This window comes from Haplochromis burtoni, unplaced genomic scaffold, assembly GCF_018398535.1.
Source record: "Haplochromis burtoni strain Fernald_Lab_line unplaced genomic scaffold, NCSU_Asbu1 Contig_217, whole genome shotgun sequence".
Lineage (NCBI taxonomy): Eukaryota > Metazoa > Chordata > Actinopteri > Cichliformes > Cichlidae > Haplochromis > Haplochromis burtoni.
The window spans coordinates 787,466-794,563 of record NW_024582578.1 but is presented as its reverse complement, the minus strand read 5'-3'; the positions used below and the strand labels follow the sequence as shown (position 1 = coordinate 794,563).

At 39.9% G+C, this 7,098-nt stretch overlaps 1 long non-coding RNA gene across 1 annotated transcript; it reads left to right on the top strand.

The window, feature by feature from the left end:
• Nucleotides 1-538: 538 nt before the first annotated feature.
• On the top strand, nt 539-5,405 carry LOC102307256. Its single transcript, XR_006055109.1, has 5 exons — nt 539-717; nt 3,812-3,921; nt 4,029-4,107; nt 4,216-4,688; nt 4,821-5,405. It is a non-coding gene; the product is annotated as an uncharacterized LOC102307256 (long non-coding RNA).
• Nucleotides 5,406-7,098: the final 1,693 nt, after the last annotated feature.

The following is a 7,098-nucleotide window of genomic DNA, read 5'->3' as shown; positions in this document are numbered from 1 at the left end:
GGCGGCGAGCACGCGGGGGCAATTTGCATTTCATTTTCATTCGGATTGGTGGAAGAAGAAGAAGCTGTGAGTGTTTTAGTGGAGCTGGGTGTTTTTCCTGGCTGCTGACGGGGGGACGGAGAGTGTGTGTTTGTGTGAAAATGGCTCCTCCTATAGTAATTAGCTGTGGAGGCTGTAATTGGGCAGAATCAGTCTTACTAAGTGATTTCCTGACTGTCAAATTAATGTGAGTGATACTTTTCATTTAGTTAGCATCAAACAGCCCCTCCACTCGGCCTCCATATGGGCGTCTGATGCAACGCTCGCCATTAAACCGACGCAGCCAGATGTTCCCTCGCAGCCCCGCCATTATCAATGCAAATTTATTCATTAAACAATTTAATTGTGTCAATGATTGACAGGCGGTGGCGTGATGACGGAGGAATGTTATGAAGCTAATAATCTGTTAGTCTTATTAACTCCCTGTGTCAGCAATATGGCTGTCAACATTTATGTGGATTAACCCTCCTAATGTTGCGCCGCAAACCGTCAGCTGCTCGCCATGACAACAGACGGGCTCACCGGTTGGCGAACACGCCTCAGGAAGCACGGCGCTGCTACGGTCAGCTGACGGAGAAATGCAGTGCTCAGGAAGCAGAGAGGTGGTTGTAATTCTGTACCAGTGAGGACCTGAGCGGCGTCACGGCGAGATTACGTAATATCAGGGAAGACAGGAAGGTACTCCCACACCGCTACCCTCAAACACATCCAACCTGCACTCATACTGCGATAAAATCCCAGATAATAGACACATTCAGACCTAATCTCTGTTGATTTTGGCTCGGTGTCTCCTAAATGCCACAACGCACCTGACACCTGTAACTGCAAACATGGGCCACAAGTAATCTGAATTTCTGAAAGTATTGCACCTTTGACCTGCTGTGCTTTTCCTTGTTTTCTGTCCACTGTATCCAGGGATTGGACTGAAACGCTTCAGGCGACTCTGATCACATAAACCAATGCTAATTTTGTAGGCTAACCAATTAAAGAATTAAAAAGGAGAGGGACGGTGGGGCACATAAACAAGAATGAACAGCTTGTAGAACTGAGGGAATCTAAATAGATAAGAACCGGAAGGAGCGTGTTTGGAGGCGTGGTCCCGCTCCTGAAATTCTGATACTTAATCCTCAAATAAATTAATTACATGCAAAATCATGTGTAGGAGGAATGTACTTTAAGTTAATAATAATACACAGACATACAGAATATGCAGACATACAAAACAGTTAACCTGCAGCTTATAATGTAATCTAATACAGGAGCTCTAGACTACCCATTCATGCTACAGTCCAATGGCGGAAGATGCTTGGAAATTGCAACACAACCAAATTTATTGCGACTGAGAACAGCACCGTCTTAACAACTAACCTTGTGTTGTGGATGGAACATCTCAGACGTTATCTAGGTTTAAGTTTGGTTGGTTTTCAGCATCTTCATTCTGACATTTGATATTATTCATCTCTGTCTCTTGTGAAAGTGAACTTTTGTTGAGAGCAATTTAACCGTTGTGCGTCTTTCCTATGCAAAGATACAGCAGTGGTTTATGTTTTAATTTATTTAAGAAATACTTCAGAACATACAACTTTAAATAATGCCTAGCTAGCTAATGTCCTTCTAACTAAACTCTATTTCTGGTAAACTTTGTAAATCCTTATTAAACTTTGTAGAAACAGCTGGGAGAACAGTTGCACTGACCGTTTTATTGTAGCTGAAAGAATTTGGACTATTTTTTACCCTTAGTATCAGTGTACAGTAGCTAATGCTGCCAGTGGTAAGTTGATATGCTAATGCCGTACCTGATCCCGTACCAGGCACGAGGTTGAAGTAGAATATCTGAAATTCAGTTATCTGCATTTTTATTCAAATTCTGGTTCTGATGTTAAACCTGACATCAGATCACGGACAGGCAAGTTCAGCTTAGCTCAGACACATTAGCATTTTCTTTTTTTCACCCAGAGTGACCCCAGAGGAACCGAGAGGGATGTGGGACGGTTATCCTTCTTTAAATGACGCCACGAATAAAAGGTCAGGGAACAAAGGTGGTATTTAAGGTTAACCAGAGGAGTTTAAGGGCATGAAAGGAGGACAGGTGGTAGGAGTGCATGCTGGGAGTTGAAGTTCAAAGTATTTCAGCAGGGTTTACATTTTCTCTGCAGGCTGAACACAAGAGAGTGACGTGGGAAAGCCAAACAAAAGCGGCTCAGTTATGGGTTTGGAAATGAACATCTTCAAATCCTTTTAACTCATTATTCTGCTAACAATTAGACCGAGCCCTGGAGCTGGTTCCAGGTCAGAGTGAGAGTTTCACACGAGTACAAAACAAGAGAAGAAGAGTGATCTGAATACAAACTCTGAGACGAGTGTGTGTGTGTTAGAGGAGCCTGGAAGTTGGTTCTTCACCGGGGGAATAGCAGTGGGTGTGTTTTCCCTGGGTCGAGCCTCGCAGGCAGGTCTGTGTGTGTTATGACCTCGGGCAGGTCCGGTCCTCGAGGACAGTTCTGGTGGTTTCTGGTTTTTATTTTTCTGGAGGAGAGATCGCTTCAGGAAATGCAGCTCAGCAAAGCATTCAGAATCACTAACATCAGCGACACAATCAGAGCTTCGTCTGCATTTTGAGGCATTTTAGGGAATGAAGGGGCTGGATTTAATGACTTTTCATTTAGTTCATGTTAAACAAAATTTAGAATAAAGTTGGAATTTTCTGTTATAGGATAATCTTTTTTTCTTTTTGGGGGGTGAAAGCTTTCTCTGTTCAGCACATCCTGATTATACCATCAACCAGCAGAGGACAGAGGATGAATTCTTATACTTGATTTTTGTCCTCTTAAATCCATCCTTCCATTTTTTTTCCCATTTATCCAATTCAGGGGTGCCGTTGGGCTGGGGTCTGTCTGAGCTGCCATAGGGCGAGAGGCGAGGACCCTGGACAGGGCTAACATCACCATTAAATCATTTAAAATATATTACAATGCATTGTTTAACTTTACTGTTTTTACTGTATCATGAAAATTGCCCTCCTTAGATTAAAAAAAATGAAAATGATAATATTAATTGTATGAAATATTTTATTTGTGTAGACGTTTGACTACTTACTATCTCTAATTATGATATTTGTAAGGCATACTTTGTGACTTTCTTCCTCAGTGGTAGAAATGGCTTTAAAAAAAAAACGTATAATTGACCTTTCATACATTAAAATATTTCTGTGTTTGAAGCCCATTTTAAAAGACCATGTAAATAAATAAGAAATCAGAGAACCATTTTCCTCACATTTTTTCCTCTAGCAGAAATAGGTTCCCATTGAAGAATATTTTAATAATAAACTCCTTGCTCTACTGATCTTTTTGTCTAGAAGCCTATTTATTTACTCTCTCTTGGCTACAGACATGACAGTACAGACGTTTCCATGACCGATTATTGAAAAATCAGATCAGTTAGAAAATATCATGCGATTCACTCAAAAGCAAATAAAAATTTAAAAATATAACTAGAAATATTTTGAGATATTAACCCCAGTTTCTGACCTTTGCCTAGCATTTCTTCCTTCCAGTGACAGAAACAAACTTCTACAGCTGCTGATATTACAGTGTGTAATATAGATTTCATTAGTTCTATTATTACTTACTTACTTTTTCCTTAACTCCATCTCAGGTTGGTGTAACTGATAATCTTCGACCCTGTCGTTTTGCTGTCAGCATTGTTATGTTAGCTGTAACATCTGGTAGTTTTTTTCTACTTACACTATCAAGATATCATTAACTCTTTGTTGCAGTGTATTATTTCACTTCTGCCGTTTGCACTCATTGAGGCTGAGAGGAGCAACAAAAGGAAGTAACGTGTCCGTGAGTACCAGCAGTAAAGCCTCTCACCCGAGCAAGTTAGGTGAATACTGTCAATACTGTGTTTTTTATTTGCCCTTAATTACTTTTTAATATTACAAGATCAGTACATGAATATTCTTGGATTGATGCCTTTGTATTATTTTCCAGTGTGTGGGAATCCTCCAGTAGTAAGATGTGGAAGAACACAAGGGAGTGTCAAGGAATAGGCTAATTAATTCAGATAAGAGTGTGTATTTGTGTGTTGCTGTGGCTGTATTTTTCTCATGGTTTTCTTTACTTTAATAAATAGAAGAAAAAAAACTTATTTTTAATATCCCAACATTTCTTCAAATAGAGATGTAACACAACTACTGAGAATGACCACGAAGGGGAAAAAATAGGCACAAAAGTAATGAAAAATAACACAGAAAGCACAACAAAGAAGTTCATCTGGAGCAAAAACAGAAGAAATACAATAGAAGATGAAACCAGACCACAAAGAAATGGAGGACCAGGAAAATCAACCCGGAGACAAGAAGTGGAAATGTGTTCGAGGAGCACTGTCGTGTTGTCGTTCCACCTCCTGGATCCTGAAACGTTCTGACGGTTCGGCCTTGTTCCTGCGTGAGAGGAAATGGAGAGTTACGGCAGACATGAAGGCTGGAATAAACGCCGCTGGAGCAGCAGCAGCTTTCAGGGCCCATTAGAGCCGACAGCAAACAGCAGCGAGAGCCGTCCAATCAAACATCCATCGCTGCAGGACGAGTGGGAACCGACAGCGGCGCGCACAGCCCGTCTCCCCCGAGACCATGCTCGTATTATCCGGCGGTAAACACAAACCTCCTCCTCTTCCTCCTCCTCTTCTTCTTCTTCTCTGATATGCGTTATTACTCTGACACCTGTGCCTAACATGTGGAACTTAATGTCTTTTCATTTGCCATTTGTTTCCTCCTAAACAAGGTGCAGGGTCCGCCGTGGGTTTGTCTGCCGGGAGCTCTACAGCAGCTGGAGGTTTACAGACGGGACAAAATGTGCCACAACACCCTCTCCACCATAACGCTCAGTGTTCCAACCCCCCTGGCGCACACCGAGGCGTCAGGATTCATTTGTAAATGTGGATGTTGGCTTCACATGAGCAGCGGCAGCCGGTCGACTGATTCACGTGTTGTCAGCTGAATGAAAATGCTCGTCTCCTCCACTGCAGCACGGCGACTCTGACAAGATGACTGACAGTTCGACACATAGCATTCAACGCCACTGCAGATATCACCCGACTGACGAGAAACCAAATCGAACAAGGCACCAGCTTTTCAAAATCATTTCCATTTTAAAGCTAACTGACATACGACCAGATACGCTCAAAATTAGACAGCAAGATCAGACCCCAACTGCAAAAGATGATAAAGACTGTCCAAGTTTGTTATAACAACCACAGACACAACGAAATGATGACCAGCCCATGGCGGGGCATAATAGTAAAATAAAAAGCACCACAAAGAGGCTAAAACAACAACAACAAACACCAGAAAATTGTAAAAAACAAACAAACAAACAAACAAACAAAAAAAAAAAAGACGACGCCCAAAACAGCCAAGAGCAAAAAGCAGGCTGGTAGTAATAACTAAAAAGCAATTAATAAAATTAGTAGAAGCACAGCAAGGAAGTACTTCCATTTTGAATCTTTCTCCTACCAACATTGATTTTACATCGATTTGTTCATTTTAAGCTGTTATTGGTGTGTTTATGTAATCATCTAAGGTTTAGTTTTAAATCTTATTTAATTTATTCTTTAAATTAAATTTAACATTTTAAACATTTAGTCATAATAAAAAAGATGTATAATTTATTGCTATGCCATCAGTTGGCTAATAGTTATCAGTTAGCCAAGGTACGTTAGGCTATTAGCTAACAGCTACAACTAGAATTACCAGCTCCCAGCTAACAAATTCTTTGTGATATTCACTGAACTTTCAAGACTTCTAAAATATTTTATGTTATTATTTGAAAACTGTGAATAGATAAAGAAAACTAGCATTTCTGCTTTCAGACAAACAAAAACACTCGATTGCATTTTTATCTATTTTTATCAGAATTTGAATATAATTTTTTATGGAAAAAAAACCATCTTACTCTCTTATATTTCTGTTAAAAACAGCATTAAACTGACGTTCACATTTTAAAAAAAAATCATAGAAGTTACTTCAGTTGTTTAGCAAAATTAAAAAAATAAGATTAACATGGAAAATAATAATATTCAGTAACATGGGAAACTCCAGCTTTGTTTTCCTGAGCCATGGTTTTCATACAAAGTCTACATATTCTTCGATACCTTCACTTTGTTCTGCTTGTTGGGAGTTTGCAGGATCCATACGTTCAAATAAAACATTGTTCTTTTAAAATGAGCATGTTAAAAAAAAGTGTAATTTTTAATTAAAACATAAGAGAAGTTCATTTTTGTCATTGACTTTCAAGCAGAAAATAAAAATCATTTACACATATACACAGGATTTCTTTAAGTACTAGACTTTTTTGTGTTAAAACAGTAAAAGAATTAGGTGTTCAGTATTTCCCAGAATCCAGATACCACCCACCTTTAGGATGTGGAAAACCTTTCTACCACAAAGCCTTCGTTCCCTTGTTCCTTTTTTTGTTGATTGTTTTTTCAAACATCTTGGCTGGTCCAGCATTTCACAACTCTCTGAATGCATGGCAGAAGTGTGTGACACATGCACTGTCGTCTTTTACGTTTATCAATTATGAAAACACTGAACAGACTGATCTCAAATAGGTAACTGGCAAACTTCTTGGTCCACTTGTTTGACTTACTGATAAATGGGCCACCCTCTGCCTCTTTCCCACATCTCCAGTGCTCGTAGGGACAGGAAAGAGCTTCGACTTTTGGTTGCAGGGCTGGCATCCAAGCGAACACCTAGGAGATGTGTGTCGAGCTCCTCCTAGAAGGCCTGGCGAGTCTCATGCTTCTGCTACTTGCTGATGTAACTCCTTTTAAAGGATGAAACTGTTAGTTACTGCAATGTACTGGCAAACCGTCATGTTCCATCTTCTGGGTTTGTGATTGATTGGATTTGTTTCCAGCATCTGATCTGACATGTCCACTCCTGCCATGCGTTTTTTATACTCCAAGATAGCAGTCCCCAACCTTTTTTGCACCAAGGACAGGTTTAATGTCAGACAATATTTTCACAGACCGGCCTTCAATGTTCCCTCTAATTTTTCA